We start from the raw sequence: 20586 nt of genomic DNA on the forward strand, positions 1-20586 counted from the left end.
AAAGTAACCAGAAGTATAAATTGTGTTTAGTAAGGGGTGAGGTCTCAACACCTCCACACCTCCTTGCGGTTCCATCTTGGTCTCCAGACTTTCCTCTGTGGAGGGGATGCTGCTGCTTGGGAAAAACCAAGGCAAAAGTTCTCATCCAAGCCTTCAGGCTTCCAGGCCTTGCCACATCAGAGCCTAGAAAACATCCCTGCCCCTTACTCTGTTAGTACAGAGCGCCATGAATAGGTTCAGACTTTGGAGACAGAAAACTGGGTTCAAATCCCAGCTTTGCTTCTTACTTGCTCTGTGGCCTTGGATAGCTCACCTAGCCTTTTTGAGCCTTGGTTTCCACCGGTACAGAAGGGCATAATAATGCCTGCCTTTCAGAAGTTCAGAAGTCAAGGGCCAAACAGGGGGCCTGGCTCAAAGTAGATGCCCTACTTGGAGAAACCACCCAGGCAAATCTGCTCAAACCATGATAGTGATGACTTAGCTATTTCAGACTTGAGAGGACGAACACTAATCATTTTCCTTTTCCATTAACTGGAGGACAAAACCCCACAGTGGCCATGCCTTCTTGGTGGAAGGTGAATGTCTCCAGCCTGATACATAGGGACTGCCTTTTGTCCACCTCAGGAGAACTACCCTCCTTTCCTACTGTGTGGTTTCGGTGGGTTGCCAATCACAGGGCCCTCTGCTTCCCTGCCACAGAGACGACAGGTGCCCGAGACTGACCAATCCCGTTCTCCTTCCTTAGAGCTTGAATCTTGATGGAAACCTGTAAGAAAGGCAAGAACCTGGGGCAGAGTCATCCTAAGCCTGCATGGGAAAAAAGAACACAAATTCCTTCCATGGAAGACTCTAGACCCTCCTTCTTTCCTGGCTTCACAAAGCCATGCCACTTATGATATTCACTTGTCCTTCAATTCTAAGCACTACCCAGTGCTGATCTATTTAACTTGCCTTTTCTTTGCAACAGTTAGAGCAGTGTCTGTCCCTGGCCAAGAATATGATATATGACAGAATTGTCCCGATGTGGATTGGGGTCTCCACTTTTAATATAATATGACTACACTTACTAATTAACTTACCTTGAAGAGCAAAGGATAACAATTTTCATGCAGCTGTTGGATCCACTAGTGTAGACAGACAATCTTTGGTCCAAAGAGGGCTTCAGAAGGCATCCAGTCTAATGTCCTCATTCAAAACCCAAGAAACCTGAGGCCAGGAGGTGAAGTGTAACTTGGTCGTTGTCCCATAGTCATTTTATGGCAGACCTCAGTTTAAAATTCTGATCCCCTGACACTGAGCCTAGTGTTATTCTGCGTCTTACCAGCCTGAACTTATGCTTGTGGACGTAATGCATTAAGTTCAGCTCCTACAAGGCCACAATGACAGTTTTCATCCTCATAAAAGCTAATGGGCTTTCCCTTGGGATATAGGTCACACCTGTACTGCTGACCTGGTCTCTGGCATTGCAGGCTCTTGGTTCAGAGGAGGGATGGGGGCTGGTATGAGAGAGTGAGGTTGGATCCAGGCAGCCCAGATCCACTACACAAAAAAACAGACCCTAAACCCCATCAAGGCACTGTCCTTGCACGAGAGAGGTACACACCTTGATTTTCTTCTTTGACATGGATATTCGGACCCTAATCAATCACTTATCTTCTCTACCCTAGAAAGGTGGAAGGGTTCCATTTTTGAAATAGCAAAAGCTGGGAGAGAAGTTCATTAAACACTAAAAGAAAGAGAGGAGACAGCTTGCTTTTCCCTTTACAGATTTCAGAGAATCCTGAAACTAAACAACAGTATAAGGACAAACATATTGCAATCCCTCTCTGAGTAGCAGGAAAGGGGGAGGAAAACAGCAGCCAGGGTGGTCCTTATTCTTACGAAGTGAGATGAGGTTCTCCGTGTGACTCCTCTAACCAAGAGAAAAGAAGAAAAACACTGGCTAAAGTATAGTGAGCACTTCCTGTGCTCCAGGCCCTGGGTCTGTGTTATTTAGCCTACAGTCACTTTGGAAGGAAGTATTCCCATTACATAGATGAGGAAATTGAGGGTCAGAAAAGTGAGATCATTTGTCCAAGATCACACAGCTAGTATGTAGTGGAGCCGTGGTTTAAGCCAGGATGATTTAAACCCCAGACCCTTACTCAGTATGCTTTACAGCCTCCCACCCACAAAAAGGAATAATGAGTCCCTAACACTTTTTTGAAGTCTGCAACAAGCCAGACATTCCTGCTTTATGCATCTACAGATTGGGACAGCAACTCGACCTTGCAAATTTAATCGTTCTTTTTCCTCCTCCCCTGAACCAACTTTTACCAAGTGCTTAGAAAGGGCTACTTAAATCCATAGCCCAGGAAAAATGTATCTTTGTGATTAATATGTGTTAAAATGAGGAGTGACATGGTAATAAAATGGGAAAGGTTTGGGGGCCTTTGGGGAAATCCATCTGACTGCGGGCTGTGGTTCCAGTAATGAGCCTGCTGTTTTGCAGTCATGGAGGTAATGTTTTCCGATGCAGGTAGAATGATTAACAAGGTGAATATCTCTGCCTGGAGGAAGGAGGGGTGAAGAGGAAGTGCCGGCGGGAAAATGGCTCAGGACAGGAAGTCACAGGCCTTTCCTTCTTCATTTTCGGGAGCTGTGAGAATTTTAAGTAAGCTCAGACTCCGCTGGTTCTCTCTGCTCTGTCTTTCTCTCTCAGTCTCATTCACTCAGTGGTGAAAAGGGGAGGGACAGAGGTAGAGGAAAGGGGGCTGGAAGGACTCAGGAGGAGAGGCAAGAAGAAACAGAGGAATGCATTTTCTTAATCCATTTTCTCCATCGTCTAGAAGTTTCGGTCATGTAATTCTGCTTGCCTGGCGAGTGGAATGATAGCTGTTAGGGGATACTGCAGTGCCGTGAAGGGCAGTGACTGTGACTATATATGGCCAGAGGACCCAGAAGTACACAAATCCTGCTTTGGTCCAGCTATCCCTCTTCCCATGAGATTCCTCAAAGAGACATATGCAAAAATGTCTGGACTTTTTAGCTGGACTTTAATCTTAAACCCCACAGTAAGGATGGCCTGGATCCGGTGTTAGCTTTCTCTTGTTAAGGCTAGAGGCAGTCCAAGGGGCAAGTAAAGTCCAAATGATCTACCTTTCTCCCAGATTCAGATACCTGCCAGTACGGCAGTATGGAAATGTATTATACATCTGCTGATAGCAAAGAGAAGGGAGCAGAGAGAGAGAGGAGGTGGAAAGATGGCATCCTCTTCCATTGTCCTCTTCAGCTATTTCTTTTTAGTTTTTAAAAAATTAATTAATTAATTATGTTTTTTGGCCACGCCACGTGGCATGTGGGATCTTAGTTCCCCGACCAGGAATTGAACCTGTGCCCCCTGCATTGGAAGCACAAAGTCCTAACCACCGGACCGCCAGGGCAGTCCCCCTTGAGCTATTTCAGGTGTGATAAAGCTAAGGCCTGGCTGCTATGCCAGAGGAGGAGAAAACATCCTGAGATGTGAGATCCCCCAGGAAGTGTTAACAATCCTGTGTGTCTCTCTCCGAGAGCACCACCCTTAGGAAACACAGCCCAATTCGTTTGCGAGACTCTGACTGCCCAAATAATCATGACTCTTATTTGTGTATGTCCGGGGGAGGGGGGAGGGGTGGAGGTGGGGTTCATGCCTTCCACCCCATTTCCTCCTTGGGAATGAGACAGCAGCTGTGGAGGCACCCAGAAGATCAAGCGGAAAAAAAAAATGTTATTGATATTCCCTGTGTTCATGGTCTTCTGCCCCAGTTATGTCTTTCTGGATGAAAGCTGTGCTTTCCCTGATCACTCTACTCTATATTTGCTCTCAGAATGATTTTTCCTGAAGCACAAGCCTCATCACATCACTAAATGCTCAAAAATATTTCATGGCTCTCACTGTCCAGAGCAGCCATGGGCAACCTGACCCTCCTTCTGTTTCTGTAACTAAAATTTTATTGGAAATGTTATGCACATCTATTTACGTAACATCGACAGCTGCTTTCATGCTACAGTGTCAGAGCGGGCGGTTTTGACAGAGAGCTTATGACCTACAAAACCTAAAATATTTACCATCTGGTCCTTTACCAAAGGAGTTTCCCACATCCTGGTCTAGAGAAAGGTGCCCGGACATCTATACCAGGCAATTGAGGTCTATGTCAATTTGGACCCAATTAATTCTTGTTTTATTTATCTCTAGTCCCCTTCAAGTACCTCATGTCCCAGTCAAAAAGGCATCCCCTACTTCATGCTTTTTTAGTTGTTTTTGAACTTTTTATTGAAAATATTACATGCATATAGCGAAGTACCAATATTCTAAGTGTATAGCTTGATGAATTTTTACAATATCAACATACCCTTATAACTGACACCAGATCAAGATACAGAACATTAATTACCAGTGCTCCAGAAGCCCTTCTCATGCTCTTTTCTATCCTGATTTCTAACATTATAGGTCAGTTTAAGCTCTTTTTGAGTTTAATGTAACTACAAAAGTAAGTATTCCCTTTGGCTACTTTCCCTCAAATTACATTTGTGAAATTCAGCCGCGTCATTGCATGTAGTTGTAGTTTGTTTGTTCTCATTGCTGAATTCCATTTTGTGTATTATACCATGATTTATTAATTCTACTGTTGAAAGGCATTTGGGGTTTCCACTTGGAGCTATTATGAATAGTGCTGCTATGAACATCCTTTTACATGTTTTTTGGTTAACACGTGTATGCATTTCTGTTGAGTTAATGCCTAAGTGTGTCATTGTTGAATCATAGATTACATGTTACCTAATCATTTCACAGTGTATTCATATTAATAGATAGTCCTATCAGGAGTGTTTGAGAATTCCAATTGATGCTAAGTATCCTTTTCAACATTTGGATTTTTGTTGATTCTGGGGTTTTTCCCCCCCCTTTTTAGAAATTCTGGTGGGTATATGATAAAATCTCATTGTGATTTAAATTTGTATTAATGATGAAGAGGTGGAGCATCATTTCATAAATTTATTGGTTATTTAGGTATCCTCTTGTGATGTGCTTGTTTGTCTCTTGTCTTTTATTTTTTGTTGGATTATCGGTCCTTATTTATTTGTAGAAGTTCTTTATATGTTCTGGGTGTGAGTCTTTTGTCAGGTATGTGCCTGGTGAATTTTGTTTCTTCCTCTGGGTATTGGCTTTTCACTTAAAGTTTTTTTTTTGCTGAACAGAGATTTCTAAACTTAATACATTCTAATTCATTATTTTTCCTTTATGATTAGCACTTTACAAATCCTGTTTAAGAAACTTTTGCCATTTTCAAAATTATAAAGATGTTCTTATAAACTTTCTTCTGTAAGCCTTATTGTTTCTTTTTTCTACCTTTAGATTTTAAATCTACCTGGCAATGATTATACGTGTGTGTGTGTGTGTGTGTGTGTGTGTGTGTATGTGTGTATGTGTACGGTATGTATCAGTAAGGATCAAGATTTATTTTCCCCATGTGGATATCCAATTGATCTACTTTCTTTTAGATTAAAAAATTCTCTACCCACTGAATTGCTGTATCACCATTGCCATGTATTAGTTTGCTATTTTCATGCATAAATACTGTACAAGGAAATCACTATGTATACATTAAAAGAGTATATCATTTATGATAGCATCAAAACCCATCAAATTTTTAGGCATAAATGTAACAAAAGATGCATAACCCTCTACACTAAAAACAAGAGATAAAAGAAAACAAAATTATATATATGTGTACATACACGTGTGTGTGTGTGTGTGTGTGTGTGTGTGTATGTATGTGTGTATGTGTGTTCAGCTTTATAATAGGTCTTGAAATATGGTAGCATATGTCTGGAGCTTTGTTTTTCTTCTTCATGATTTCCTTGGCTGTTCTTGGCATTTTAAATTCCCATGTAAATTTTAGGGTTAGGCAGCGTATTGGCATTATAAAATCTGATGAAATTTTGAATTTGTAGGTCAAATTGGGGAGAATTGATATATTTACAATACGCTAATGTGTCAATCCATGAACATATTCCTCCATTTACTAAGGTCTTCTTCCGTTTTTCTTAATAATGTTTTGTAATTTTCAGTGTAGAGGTTTATACATCTTTTATAAAATTTATTCCTAGGAATTTGGTGGTTCTTGATGATATTGCAAGTGATATACTCTTTTGAATTTTATTTTCGTAAGTTCCTATGTTACAAATAAATAAAAACTCAACTGATTTTTGTAGATTGACCTTGTATATAGTGATCTCGCTTGATTTACTTATTTATTTTTTTAACATCTTTATTGGAGTATAATTGCTTTACAATCGTGTGTCAGTTTCTGCTTTATAACAAAGTGAATCAGTTATACATATACATATGTTCCCACATCTCTTCCCTCTTGCGTCTCCCTCCCTCGGACCCTCCCTATCCCACCCTTGATTTACTTATTAATTGAAGTAGTACATCTGTAGTTTTTTTTTGGATTTTATACATGTATTTTTACTATTATTCTGCATTTTCTTCCCTTGTTTTATTACAGTAGCTAGGACCAAAACAGTATTGTATAAAAGCAGTCAAAGTGTGCAGCCAGTTTCTCCCCAGATTGGGCCATGTGTCACTCAAACCAACATGACTTATTTCATTCATCTGGTCTCCAGAAACCACCTTAGCGAAAGGAATCAATGGGCTGGTAACTGTTAGCAAGGGTTCCTTATGGCTAGGCAGAATTATTCATTGCTTACTCTTCCCTTACTCTATTTTGCAACAATTCTTCAACTATATATGGAGGACCAAAATCTACTTATTAGATTTTCTGGGTTAAATGAGTGTAGAGCTCTTTTGTTAGTGTACAAAACAAAGATATAACCATAACTGTTATCTGTTGAATATTTACTAAGTGTTGATGGCTTTGTTTGCATTAGTTTATTTGATGGTACCAACAATCCTACAATATAGTCATCAATATTTCTTTTGTACATGTAAGTAGACTGCAGAGTAGAAATTACAAATTTGACCCAAATCATGTGGAAGTTGTGAAGCTGGGTTTTGAACCTAGGCAGTTTGATTTTAGAGCCCTTGACCATTGTGCAGTACTGATTTTCTCATACCAAGTTGAAATTTGCCTTATTACAATAACTATGTAGCCGTACAGAACAAATGCCTTCTCTTTCCTATGAATCCCTTTCAGTTGCTTGAAGATAGCTTTTATCAGCGTTCTGAGTGTTGTCTAGATTCAGTGTTCCTAGTTTCTGTCATTCCTTGCATGACAGGGTTTAAAAACCTTCTTTGCTTTTCCAGTTAGCAGTTTCCTTCTCAAAACTCCTCTTCAAGCATGGTGCCCAGAGAGGGAGTACCTTGCTGCATTTGAATGATTTGAACTGTACAGACAGCAGAATTTTACCCTTCTTTATTGTGAGCCCTATACCCCTTCTAATGCATCTGGAGATTGAAACAACTTGGTATAGATTTTGAAGTTCAAAGATCGCATTCCATTCTTTGCAAAGCCATTTACTAGCTATGTGACATTGGGTAAGTCACTAGATCTCCTCCCCAAGCCTCAGTTTTCTTGTCTATAAAATATGTGACCATAATTGCTACCCTGGTTAACCCCCTCCCAGAGAATGGTGGGAGACTCATTTGAGATAATGGATGAGAATGTTGTTTGCAAACTGTGAAGAGCTCTATCAGTGTCAGTTATTTTTAGCAGACAAATCATGCTGTTGACACATACTGAGTATTTGTAAAAAATGGAGAAGAATTCAGCCATAAAGAAAGAGAACAAAAGGGAACGTAGTGGCATTCAGCCAACATAAGGAAATCTAGTTAGGCTACTTAGGGAGGGAAGGTGGGAGGGGGGAGTTAGCCCCAGCAAAGGAGGGCAGATACAGACCTGCCCCAGCAAAGGAGGACAGATACAGAATGTTCAGCTGAGATTTTGGAGAAGCTGCCGTGGTCCACAAGGACAGTGGGGACCAGGAAATCATAATCAGATCTGGTGACCTGAGATGCTGAATGGTGTTTTTCCTTCTAGTGAAATCGTGAGGCAGAGCCGTTCCCTTCCTCCCTTCCCCCCATCCCACAAGGCTAATTATTATAAAAATTCCCTGTCATTGCTCTGCAACAGTCCACAGCCTAACTAATTTAAAAATGCAAATGAATGCTAAATTACAGTCAGCTTTTGGAACTCGTTTCCTGCCAGTGCACCTAGAGATGGCAGGCATCATTTCTACGGCTGTAAATCAATCTTCGGCACCCTGGATGATTTGATAATGGCCAGTGGCATCGCTGCTGATGTCACAAGATGCTCAGGTGATGGTAAGTTTCTGCAGCATCGTGCACCATCAATCTTAGGCTGTCTCTGCCTCTGCAGTGGCATACTGCAGCACCATGTTATTCCTCCTAAAAACCAAGGGGCCCTCCTCCTGCGATCTGTCGGGCCCGTGATAGGCCAAGCTATGAGCCTGATTCTGGCGGTTGGGCAGCTCTGCCTTAACCATTATCCTTCCTAGCTGTGAGCTTTGGGTCTGAAAGCCTGTTTGATGACTACGATGATAATGAGAAATGAAGTGCTGCCTGTGAGCTAACGTTGAGATCAGTGTGTCTCACAGTGTATTCCTGGGACTTGGGGTGCTTTAAGATGCAGGTTCCTGGGGCCCAGCTCCAACCTACAGAATTGAAATCGCTACAGATGGACCCTGGAAATGTATTTTTTTCATTATTTAGATCATCTTTATTTGACTTAGTTGTAATGGGGCTTAATTACAAAGGGAATCCATATTTAAAAAGTAAATACATACTGAAATGAATTTTAAAAATTTACTACAGTGAAAATTCATCCGATTAAGAGCTTCTTATTACGGCTCAGTTCTAATGGTTGGTTTTTAATAGAGAATTTTTTTCTTTTTCATATTCTTTTCCATTATGGTTTATCACAGGATACTGAATATAGTTCCCTGTGCTTTACAGTAGGACCTTGTTGTTTATCCGTCCTGTAGTTTGTATCTGCTAATCCCAAACTCCCAATCCTTCCCTCCCCCCCCACCCCATTGAAAACCACAAGTCTCTTTTCTATATCTGTGAGTCTGTTTCTGTTTTGCAGGTATGTTCATTTGCATCGTACTTTAGAGTCCATGTATAAGTGATATCATATGGTGAGAAACGTATTTTTTAAATAGGCTTCCCAGGTGATCCTTAGGCATGTGAAAGTTTGAGCACTACTGTCTTACATTGTAAAGTTATGGCATACTGGGGCTGAAAGGGGCCCCCCAGACCTCCTAGCCCAGTGGTTTTCAAACTTGGCAGCTGCACATTAGAATTATTTGGTGAGATTTTTTAAACTCCCAGTGCTGGAGGGCTTACCCCACATAAATGTCATCAGAATCTCTGGGATTGGGGTCAGGCTATCAATGTTTTATTTTTTTTTAAAGCCCCCCAGGTAACTCCAACATATAACCAAGGGTAAGAATCACTGCAGTGGTCCAATCCATTGGTTTTACAGTTGGGGACCCCGTGGCTGCCCACAGAGGTACCACTACAGAAAGGCAGTAGTGACCCAAGAGAGTCAGTGGCCCAGACAGGATAGGAGCTCAGATTTCCTGACTCCTCATTGGTGCTGCTTCTACCCTAGAGATTGTGTCCCTTTGTTGAGCCAATGACAACCCTGATCCCCTGTGTTCTGTTTTATCCTACACAAAGTAAAAGAACACCTAATGGTTTGATTTCCTTACAAGCCAGAGAGAGTTTCTGTTTTCATAAGGTGAACCTCTGACCCCAGGTATGGCCTAAAGCTCAGCCCCAGCTGCAGATTCATCCTCCCTCCACCCTAAGTGCCCTGGAGAAGGCTTGCTGGGAACACAGGCTTCTCTTTCTGGCACTGGCTATGCACGTGTGACCTTTGAGCAAAGCAACGAAAACCTTTTTCTGTGCTTATTTCCTTGCCTTATACAGAGTGCACATAACCAAACCAAAGTGCTTTGCTGAGAAAAGGATTGTTTTTCAATAACATAGCCTAGTGCTAGGCACAGCGCAGACACCCAATAAATACTTGATGAATTAAGTAATTAATTCAGCAATGCAAGTATACACATCACTCAGTCATTTCCCCCAGCTTATCTTCTCCCAAAATTATTTACATACTAAATCTTACTTCAAAAGATTTGCAACCTTGCAATGAAAATTTCTGTATAGTGCATCTAGTTCCAGCCCTAGTGAATGGCTTAATGATACTTAATACGTATCTTCTACAACAAAATTTTGTTGAACAAAATAATTTGAGCTATCCCTTAGAATTTGATATAATAGAATTTCCCTTAGACAAGCAGTAATCATATCTTTACTTACCATGAGTCCTTTAGACATTGTGTAAGAGGAGTGGGAAAGAAATTTAAAGGATGAGAAATATGCTGAACCAATGAAAACATCTCTTGTGTTTCACTGATACATGAGTTGAAGTTCTAGATTTTTAAATTTAATGTGTTGCTTTCATTTTGAAAGAACATTCAATATGAGTAGAACCTACAAGTTGAATTGTTCTTTTGTAATTTCTTACTTTCACTCAGTTGTACTAACATGCATACTTGATAACTTTGAACCATGTGAATTTCCAATTCATGGCCAGGGTTGAAGGCCTGTGGCTGTGATGAAGACATGGTCTAGACCTTCACTGACAAATGTTTATTGACATAAGCCAGGTGCTACTATGGACGCTGGGGATTCATTGCCGTCCTGAAAGAGATGCGCTCTCTGCTGTCCTGGGACACACGGTGTGGCAGAGGAAACAGGCATCAAGGGGTGAATGATCGTAGATGGAGATAAGGTTGTAAAAGACAAGGGATGTGATTCTTTAAGAGTCTTGAGTAAAGAAACCTGATCCAGACCAGACAGTCAGGAAGGCATCCCCGAGGAAATGATGACTAAACTCATACTTAACGGGAAGAGGGGAATGTACGTGGTTCAGGCAGAAGGCTCAGAATTTACTAGGGTCCTGTGGTTGGAGCAAGCTTGAGTCTGGGGAGTCGAAAGAAAGGTTTTCAGCTGGGCAGCGTCACAGGCTAAGATGCACGTAGGGTGGTAAAGAGTCAGCCTTGGACTGGAATCACGTGGTTCTGTAATATAACCGGACTTGAAGAGTCAGTCTAAAGCTGCAATTTGAGTCACCACGTGATCTGGATTAGGGCTTAACCAGTACAAAACATACAGCCAACTTCAGGAGTAAGTTCAAGGCCATCCAATCATTCATTTCTTTAACAAACTTACAGTGAGTTTATACTTTGTTCCATGTAGGCTAGGGGTGGTCCAGGTAAATGGAGTAGAGGTCAGTTTACAGCAGTGGTTAAACATGTCAGCTGTGGACAGACAACCTGGGACTGCACTGGGACTACAAAATGTGAGAATTTGCTCATGTCATTTAATTTTTCTAAGTTTCTATCTTCTCACCCTTTCAATGGAGGATAATAACAGCTTTTCCAAAGGACGGTCATGAACATCAAATGAGCCAGTGTGTAAAAAACACTTAGCTTAGTGCCAGACGCATCATAGATATCTAAGTAATATTAGCTACATGCAAACCAGCTGGAAAAAAATAAGAAAAAAAATCAATCTTTGTTTCTAAGTCTGGGTTTTAGATGCTGAGAAAACCCCCAGTGCATCTCAGGGGACAGCTGGGGAGATGAGGGGAGGTTTCCTGCCAGCTGTATCATCCACCCAGGAGACTCAGCTGGCACCTCAGCTGGCACCTCAGCTGGCACCTCAGCTTGCCGCTGGCTGGGATGGTGGCAGTGGGCCAGTCACTGAGTTTAAATTGAGTCATCTTTGCAAATTGACATAGCAATGAAATTACCAAACTGCTGTTTATCTTTCTAAATAAAAGACGGATTTTAAGTATGTTATACTAATGTAATTGAAAATCAGAAGCAGATGACGGGGGCTGCTATAATGTCTACGCTAATGTGAGATTCCACTCTCTGGATCCACAGTTAGGTATTGGGAGGAACATAAGAGAAGAAAGTATGCTTACAATACTATGTGCTCAGAACTGTTAAGATGCGCTTGAATCTTAAAGTGACAGCAGCTCACCATTTGGGAAAGTTGCAGGCCCAGATTCTCTCTAGGGATGCAAATATAGCAACTTGGCTTTCAATTAAGATTCTGCTATCCCCACAATAGAGTCTTCCTAATCCTTCTTCAGAGGTGCTGGCTGGGTAATCAATCCCTTGTGCTGCACGCTGCAGATGGCTTTGTTTAACCTGAGCTTTATTGCCAGAGCTCTCTGACGCAAGCTCGTCTGCTTGGAATCCATGTGCTATCTCCTGTTGTCTGCGTGTGGGGAATTGCAATGCCTCCACGTGGGGTTGGAAGCTGGCGGAAAAGTACAGAGCTGGGAACCTTCGTGGGAAATTCCAGAACTGGCTGGCCACCTGGCTTCGTTGTTTTTGTCCTTTGCCTTGTCTTAGTGGTGGGTACCTGACAGTGGCCACGAGGGAGGTGGAGGTGGGCTTACCTCCCTTATAACCACATCAGCCCGCACTCCCGTCATGTCCAATCAAAATGATATTTTTTGCGAGATCAGCCAAGATAGGGCACGTTCAGGGTGGTATGGCCTTAGACTCAAAATGTTATTTTTGATGTGAACAATTACAGATATTTCCTTGACCTTAAAAATGTGAAAGAAAGCAGATTCCTTTTTTTTTTCCACTTAAAAAAAAATATTAGTCATGCACCACCTAGGTAAGATGAATGTAGTTTAAGATTCATGTTGGGCAAATTTCCACCCTAAGTCTCTCTTGAGTCTCCTCCACTGATGCCTGTTCATCCTTCTTTGTTTACTCAACAGCATCTTTTGGCTTAACCCCTAAGCATGGGTATGTAATTCTATCTGGAGATGCTGATTGTCCTGACATCCAGAGAAAACAAGCAGAAAAATGAGTATCTGTGCCAGAAAGTTGGTAACAGAATGCTGTCTGAAGAGAATGAGGAATCGAATTTTGCTTGAAGAATATTGGCAACTGAGCATTATTTGCAGAATATTGACAGTCAAGTGATGTTATTGCAGCTTTTGTGATAGAGTTGTTTATGGAGTTCTCATCTTTGGGCTTTCAGTGTGGAATTTTCACTTGAGTGAAGTCTTAGGCTAACATCATTGATGGGCAGGTGGAAGTTGCTGACTTAGGGTGCAGGTGGATTTCTCTGTCATTTCCACCTTGAGTTGAAATTCTCCTCCCTGATGTCCTCATTTAACAAGGACCTTGTGGTGACCTAGAGAATCAAGTATGGCTGTTTCTATTGGGTAACATGCAACAGTGGGGTAATAGTCAAGATGAGACCTGGCTATCACTGCGAAATGCCCATATTACTGAAAGAAGTCAAATGATATGAGTGTTATGATCTGTGATATGGGCTGGATGTCCTCAGTGCCGAATGCAGAAGATAACATTTTCTTTCTTTTTTTTTTTTTTTCCATTGAAAAGCACTGGTGATAAAACCTGGGTTTGGTCTTTGTTCTGAGACCCCCTGAGCTGGGTGACCTTCTCTCTTTGTGCTCAGTTGGCTCACCTATAAATGAGGTGTTGGACCATATGATCCCTAAGATTCAAATGGACCACAATGTGGCTTGGAGTCCTGAGGCCTGGGCTTGAGTCCCACATTTAACACTGACTGGGCAGGTCCTTTCTCTTCTCTGGGCCTCCGTTTCCTATAAGACAGGAAGTTTGGATAAGATGTCTTTAAGATCCCTCTCATTCTGAAGAGTAGACGGCCCATCACTCTAGCAGGAAGGCAATGGTCAGCTGCTGGTCTCTAAAACACAGCTGCATCATGTTGAGAATCTAATAGAACACAGTTAACTTACAACACAGAGGATGGTTCATCCAGTTCGCCGGTAGGCACTTTTCCATTTCCTTGGACCACTTTGGACATCCTCAGAGGCTCAGGCCATGCTCGCTGCTCAGCATGGCAGAGCGAATGCAGACAAATGGGATGGCATTGAGAATGCCACTTCTGCCCTCACCGGAAGATGTTTGTTTTTTTGGGTTTTTTTAACATCTTTATCGGAGTATAATTGCTTTACAATGGTGTGTTAGTTTCTGCTTTATAACAAAGTGAAGCAGCTATACATATGCATATATCCCCATATCTCCTCCCTCTTTTATCTCCCTCCCACCCTCCCTATCCCACCCCTCTAGGTGGACACAAAGCACAGAGCTGATCTCCCTGTGCCATGCAGCTGCTTCCCACTAGCTATCTATTTTACATTTGGTAGTGTATATATGTCCATGCCACTCTCGTACTTCGTCCCAGCTTACCCTTCCCCCTCCCCGTGTCCTCAAGTCCATTCGCTACGTCTGTGTCTTTATTCCTGTCCTGCCCATAGATGTTTTGAAGTTACCACGTGTTACAGGAGATGAAAGGAATGTGTATAGTGGGGAGACACGACAAAAGCAACTTAGTTCGATAGCAGTTCAAATGAAAAAGTTTTGGGGTGCGGTAGCAAGTTCATGTAAATGCATTACGACAATAGTTAATGGGGTCTTAGCTAGATTCACCTGTATCAATAGGGGAGGGATGGTTACAGCTCCCTGAAGGGTGGATGGGTACCCTAACTCCAAACAGATGTCCCCGGAGATGGGATTCAGTTTTGTTTGGAAGGAGAGTATTAATATAATAGGGCACATCTAGGAAGAGATCTAAGAAAGAGGGTAGGTCAAAAACATATTCTGTGAAGAATAACTGAAGATCCTGGGACCGGGATGATAAGCTAAAAGTGATGGGGAAAGAAACCATGGTAGGGAGGGGGCATGTGACTGCTAGGAGAAGAAGGGAGAAGATTTATGTCCTTGCAGATAAAACAGTAGTCAGTTTTGAGGAGGTAAATACTGGCTCAGGAGAAGAAAAGGTGTTTCTAGTTTTACAACAGTGGAAGAGATTTTTGCATTATACACAGAGCTCCTTATCACTGGAGAGGCTCAAATAGAGGCTGGGTGGTCTATTTTCAGAGACACTGTGTTGGGTGGGACATTTAGCAAGGACGCTCTGTTCCAATTCTGTTATTTTATGGTGGATGCATCATTATGATTAAGCCTTCAAGTTCGAGTTGTAATGTCTCTACTAACTTGCTGTGTGACCTTGACCAGGTCATTCAAACTTTCTGGACCTCAGTTTACTTTTCTGAAAAATGGAGACAATAACACCTGTCCAACCATATCCAACAATAATGTTACAGAACCTTGTGAGGATGGAATAATGCATGTGGAAGTACTTCGAAGAACAGGAAACACTGTGTGTAAATGATACATTAATGATATCACAATTTGTCATTCTCCAGACATTGTCTTGCCTGGCAGTCTTAACAACACCATGGCTTTTAAGAGTGGGGGCTGAAGGTCTAGACTGCCTGGGTTGGAATCCCAGCTCTGCCTCTTGCTAGATATGTGATCTTTGGTAAATTATTAAACTTGTTGAGCCTCAGTTTCCTGGTCTGTATAATGGGGCTGATAGAGATAATATTGATTTCAGAGGGTCCTCGTGAGAATTAGAGACATAATACATGTGAAGTGATTTTCACAGGGCCTGGCACAGAGTATGCCCTGCATGAGGTTTTGTTCCTTGCACCATTACTATTGACCTCAGCCAGTACTTATGTCTCCTGCAGTGGATCGTGACACCAGCTGTCACAATCCACTGCAGGAGACGTCCAACTGAGTTATTGGAGGATGTTCCAGACACCTCTTGGAGGGACTTTAGCCCATCTCTGAAGGTCCAAGGCAGCAGGGAACACCCATGTACACCCGTCAAGAGAAATCTAAGAATAGCTACCAAAGTTTGTCAGTTTGGCAACCCCAAATGTTTTCTTTTATGTGGCCGCTCGTAATATTCCATCATAAATGTTTCATAATTGCCTCATGAATTATTCGCCTGCAACTTAATAACCTTAAATTTTATGGCATTATGGTTTTATGGGAGAAAAACATTACCAACCTGGGACTCAGCTATGAAGAGAAAGTGCTGATGTTAGCAATTTATTTTCACTATGCTGTAGACGGTTTTTTCGTAACTATGAAACACAGAATATTAATAAAAGAGCAAATATAAAGCTAAAAGACGAGGAACAAAATCCTTACATTGCTCTTTCTAAAAAATTTAATATCAAAGCTGTGTTTGCAATATTTTTTCCTGGTGCCAAAAAGCTGATCCACCTCCATTATAGTTGGTGTCGTTTTCTTTGGTGACACCAAAAAATTATTCTTTCTTTTCTTCCCTTATTTATCTGGCCTTTGGCCTTCCTATGCTTTTATCCACTTCTCAGTTATTTTAAAAATCTGTATTAATTAGTAATTTTTAAATTAGTATCATCCTCTCACTGTCTCACACTGTCAGAATGTTAGTTTTGGAACGTCCTCAGAGTTGTCTAAGCAGGGTATTGTAATACAGTGGAAAAAGCAGTGATTTAAGATTGAGTCTCGGTCTAGACTATCACTTAATTGATGCATAACGTTAGCAATTCAATTATGTTTTCGCAGTCTCAGTTTCCTTATAGATAAGATGGGAAATCCTGAGAAGGTCAAGGAATATAATAGGTGAGGCAGCCTTTTAAAGAACAAAGCACTACATACATGCAAGGAACTGTCCTAGCAATACAGGTAAGGCAAGGCTGGGTGTTGAAATCACTGAATCCAGTGGAGGGTTGAATAGGAAGATCCAAAGGGAAAGCTGGTTCGTATCAAGCTGGCAAAGAATCCAACTTCTTTATTCAAGTTTGAGTTTTTGCTGGGAGCAGCAAAGAATAAAGGAAGACCTTTTGGTCCTCTAATATCAGCTAGGGGTGCAACTGTTATTAAAACCCTTTTATTGAAAATCACAGGGTATGTGTGTACTTCTTAGAATCAAGGACAGTGGAAAGACAGCAAAAATCAGGAAAGATCTATTCCAGTGCCCCCCTTGTACAAATGAGAAAACTGAGACCTAGTGAGGAGGTAGATTTTGATCATGGTTCTGTGGTGGGTTAGAAGCAGACATTGGGACCTAGTTCTTTGATTTCTAATACTCGGTACTTGTCTGCCCCAGAAAGGGCCACAAATGTACTATAAGTAGGGGCCTGTGGAATGGAGGGCAGGGGGTTACTAATAAAAGCAGAACAGGGCAGGTGTTGGGCAGGGTAAGGGCTGAAGAAGAGCTAAGAATGCGATTCTGCTGTAGGCAAAATGAGCACCACCCACAAGCCAAGCTTAGGAATCAGCGGGGCATTTTTTTTGGACTGGCTAGACCTTAGTCACCCAATTAAAACAGGAGCCAGTGCCCCAGAGGCTGCACCTCCTCTCCTCTCCACAGTTGGTGCTGACTTCTAATAACATTTTATTGAAATTCTCTGGGTCCTGATTAATTTTCCTGGCTGCTTGCTTTCTTATTGCTCTCCTGACCACAGGCTGAGAACGGTGAGTGCTCTAACGAATGCAGTGAGCAGTTGGGCTCCACTCACTTGGTCTAAATGGTTCTCTGTCCTCTGTCTCACAAAGCTTGGGTGATTTCTCTCCCTTGCATTTTGGGTGGATGACGGGAAGTGTCAGCCACTTGTGTCTGAGAAGCCAGGTATTAGCAAGAACTTCCCTTCTGGGGCGTCATCTGTAAAAAGATCATTGATTTAGTTACTGGAGGGTCTACCTGTCATCTAAGAGAGGAAAAAAAGTCACACTTGCTGAGTGTCTGCTGTATGCAAAGCATGTTTCTGTGTCCCTTCTCTCTGGGTTCCTAGAGCATCCTGTGCGTTCTTCTAACACAGAGTTGGCAAGATCTGTTTTCCCAAAAGCACTGGGAGCAACTTGAGGGAGGCACTGTATCTCTCTCAAAGTGAGATTCTCATTCTCGCCATGATGGCCAACTCATAGCAAGTTCTCAATAAATAGGTGTTCAATTAGTGAACGACTGCTGAGCGCTAAATGTAGGCTTTCTTATTCAGCGCTCTCCACCACCCTTACTTCTATTCTTACTTCCATTTTACAGATGACTAAGGCAAGGCTCAGAGGGGCTTGCCGATGGTCACATGTATAATAAGATCTGCATGACATGAAAAAGGCTATGATCTTTGTACTCATTAAACATGCTCTCTACCTCTAGGGAGAGTGTATTATCTCTGGGGACTTGCTAAATTTCAGCCTAGGTCCCAATGAAGTGTTGCCTTTGGAAGACGTATATTTTGGGCTTATCCTTCGTGGCAGACAGGTTGCTACAGTATCGAGCTTGTTCAACTTACATAATGGTGCTGAAAGTATTATTATGGATAGAGAGGCGGCTTCAGAAAAGGCAACAGTGGATATGGTGGCATGTAAACTGGAGTCTAAGGAATTGTGGCTGTTAGAAGGGAAGATAATTCAGGATCTTCTCTGTACAGTATGACAGTTCTCTCTGGCCCTGTCAATGTATACTTGAAAGTATGGACCAAATTATTTTGATTCTTAGTGGTTATGGGGGTTACCATTGCATGACAGAGCTATGTTAGTTAATAAGGGATTGGAGGCAGGCAAGAAGGGGAGGCTGCAAAACCCTTGCATGAGTAGTAAGGATCAGAGAAAGCAGGGGGCAATAGAAAAGGGGCAGGAAGAGGCAAGGATCTGGGAGCCAAATCGAGGATGGACAAATTTAAGTGGAAGACAGAGAATTTTAGTCTGGTGGGCATGGCGGAAGATGGGCTTCTGGGAGTCAAGATATTCTCTGGGAACTATTTGTAAAATTTGCATATGTGTATTTCACTGGAAAGAGGATACATAGCTTCCACTTTACAAAGGGATCAGCAACTTTTCAAAGTTTTGTGAACCACTCTTCGGGGCTAAATAAAAGCAAGTTAAGGAGTCTTAGGACCAGAGTTTCAGAATGAGAGGAGGGGGCCCAATAAGTTCCCCTAAATTGCATTTGGAAGATGGATCTATGGTCAGACTATAATAGTTAACATTTATTGAGTGTATGATATGTTCACAATATTACTTTAAGTCCCCTTTAGGACCCCTTTCAATATTGTTTTATTCAATACTCTCAATAGTGCTTTGGAATGCTCATCTCCATTTTACAGATGAGGAAACTAATGCACAAAGAGATGATGTAAATCACTCAAAGTCACATCATTTACAAATGACACGGCCAGGACTGGACATGAAAGATCTCATTCCTGAAACTGTCATCCTAATTATATCCTGTATGGCCCCTTTAGAGGAATAAAAAGAAAATATCCATCAGGGATGGTGGAAGCTTAACATTTTTCCATGTCTTTGTAGGTCATGTGACTGTGACTCCATGGCTGCCGATTCCCAAAATGGCCTCAAGTTGAGTACTTGAACTAACTCTGTGGGATAAGGGCGGGGGATACTTATAGTCCCAGAGAACCACCATGGGAGAGCAACCCCATGGCAGCAGCAGCAGCAGAAAGGTCCTGGAGATTTGGGTGGCTGGGGGAGCCTTCTGTTCATGGAGGAACTTGAAGAATTCATCTGCAAAGGGGCTTTCTGGAGCAAGCTGCTGGAAAGATGGTGAGAGTTGAGGCTCCCTCCTTAGAATTTACCCAGGGAGTTTCACAGATGCTCCTTGCCACCCTTATCAGTGGCCTTCCCTGGATGCTTCTCTGCTGCTTGAGCAACAGCACAGGAAAGTGGGCCAAGTGAGGACTTTAGAGTCACACAGTCCTGGGCTCCACCCTCAGCTGGTTCCCTCCTGCCACACATCCTTGGGCAGATTTCTTAAATGCCTTAGAGCTCCCCTTCCCTCCTCTGTGAACCTGGGGCAAGGACCACCTAGTACCACCTACCTCAGGGGCTATTGTGAAGATTAAACGAAAGAATGGAGAGAAAGGACCTTGCATGTAATGAGCCCTCAATACATGGTAGCTATTGATTTCCTCCTCACCCCAAGGAAGATCCATGTCTACCATTTGCAGAAACATTCCTTGACCCAAGTAGGTTCTATTCTCTTGTCAGCTTCCCTTAAATTCCCTTTATCTAACCTGTCACCTCCAACAGAATATGAACTTGGCTTCTCCCAATTCTGCGTAAACTCCACTCTTTCAAGGAGCTAGGAAGACATCTGTTGGCCATCTACGATCATCAAGAGAGAAGGAGAGAGATGGGGGGGGCAGAAAGACAGGGAGAGAGAGAGATGAACTTTAATATAGTGGTGTGCTGGAGCCTGCTTGTATCATCTTATGAAAGCTGATTGTTAAATTTTTAGAATTTCTGTGAGCTGATTGATTTTAGTTTGATAGCTTGAAACTGGCCACGTTGGGAATATTTACACCACAGAAATTGTTAAATATTCAATACTACTGTAATTAGAGCTTTATTTTCTTCAAGGGCCAGTTTTAAAACATTTATCAGCACGTCATAAAATAGCGAAGAGTTGTACAGTATCTGTCACACGCTGTTCTAAGAGCTTGATAGGTACTAACTTAATCCCCATACACACCGTTTGAAGTTATTATTATCCCTATTTTACAGAGTAGGAAACTGAGAAAGTGAGTTGTCAAAGGTCACGTAGTTAGCTAGTGACAGAATTGGGATATAAACTAAGGCTGGCTGGCTGGCTGCGAAGCCTGCATTCATAGTCGGCTATACTGCCTCTTGAGGGTT

This window comes from Monodon monoceros, unplaced genomic scaffold (genome assembly GCF_005190385.1).
Source record: "Monodon monoceros isolate NGI ecotype Baffin Bay Population unplaced genomic scaffold, NGI_Narwhal_1 Super_Scaffold_12, whole genome shotgun sequence".
NCBI classification, from domain to species: domain Eukaryota; kingdom Metazoa; phylum Chordata; class Mammalia; order Artiodactyla; family Monodontidae; genus Monodon; species Monodon monoceros.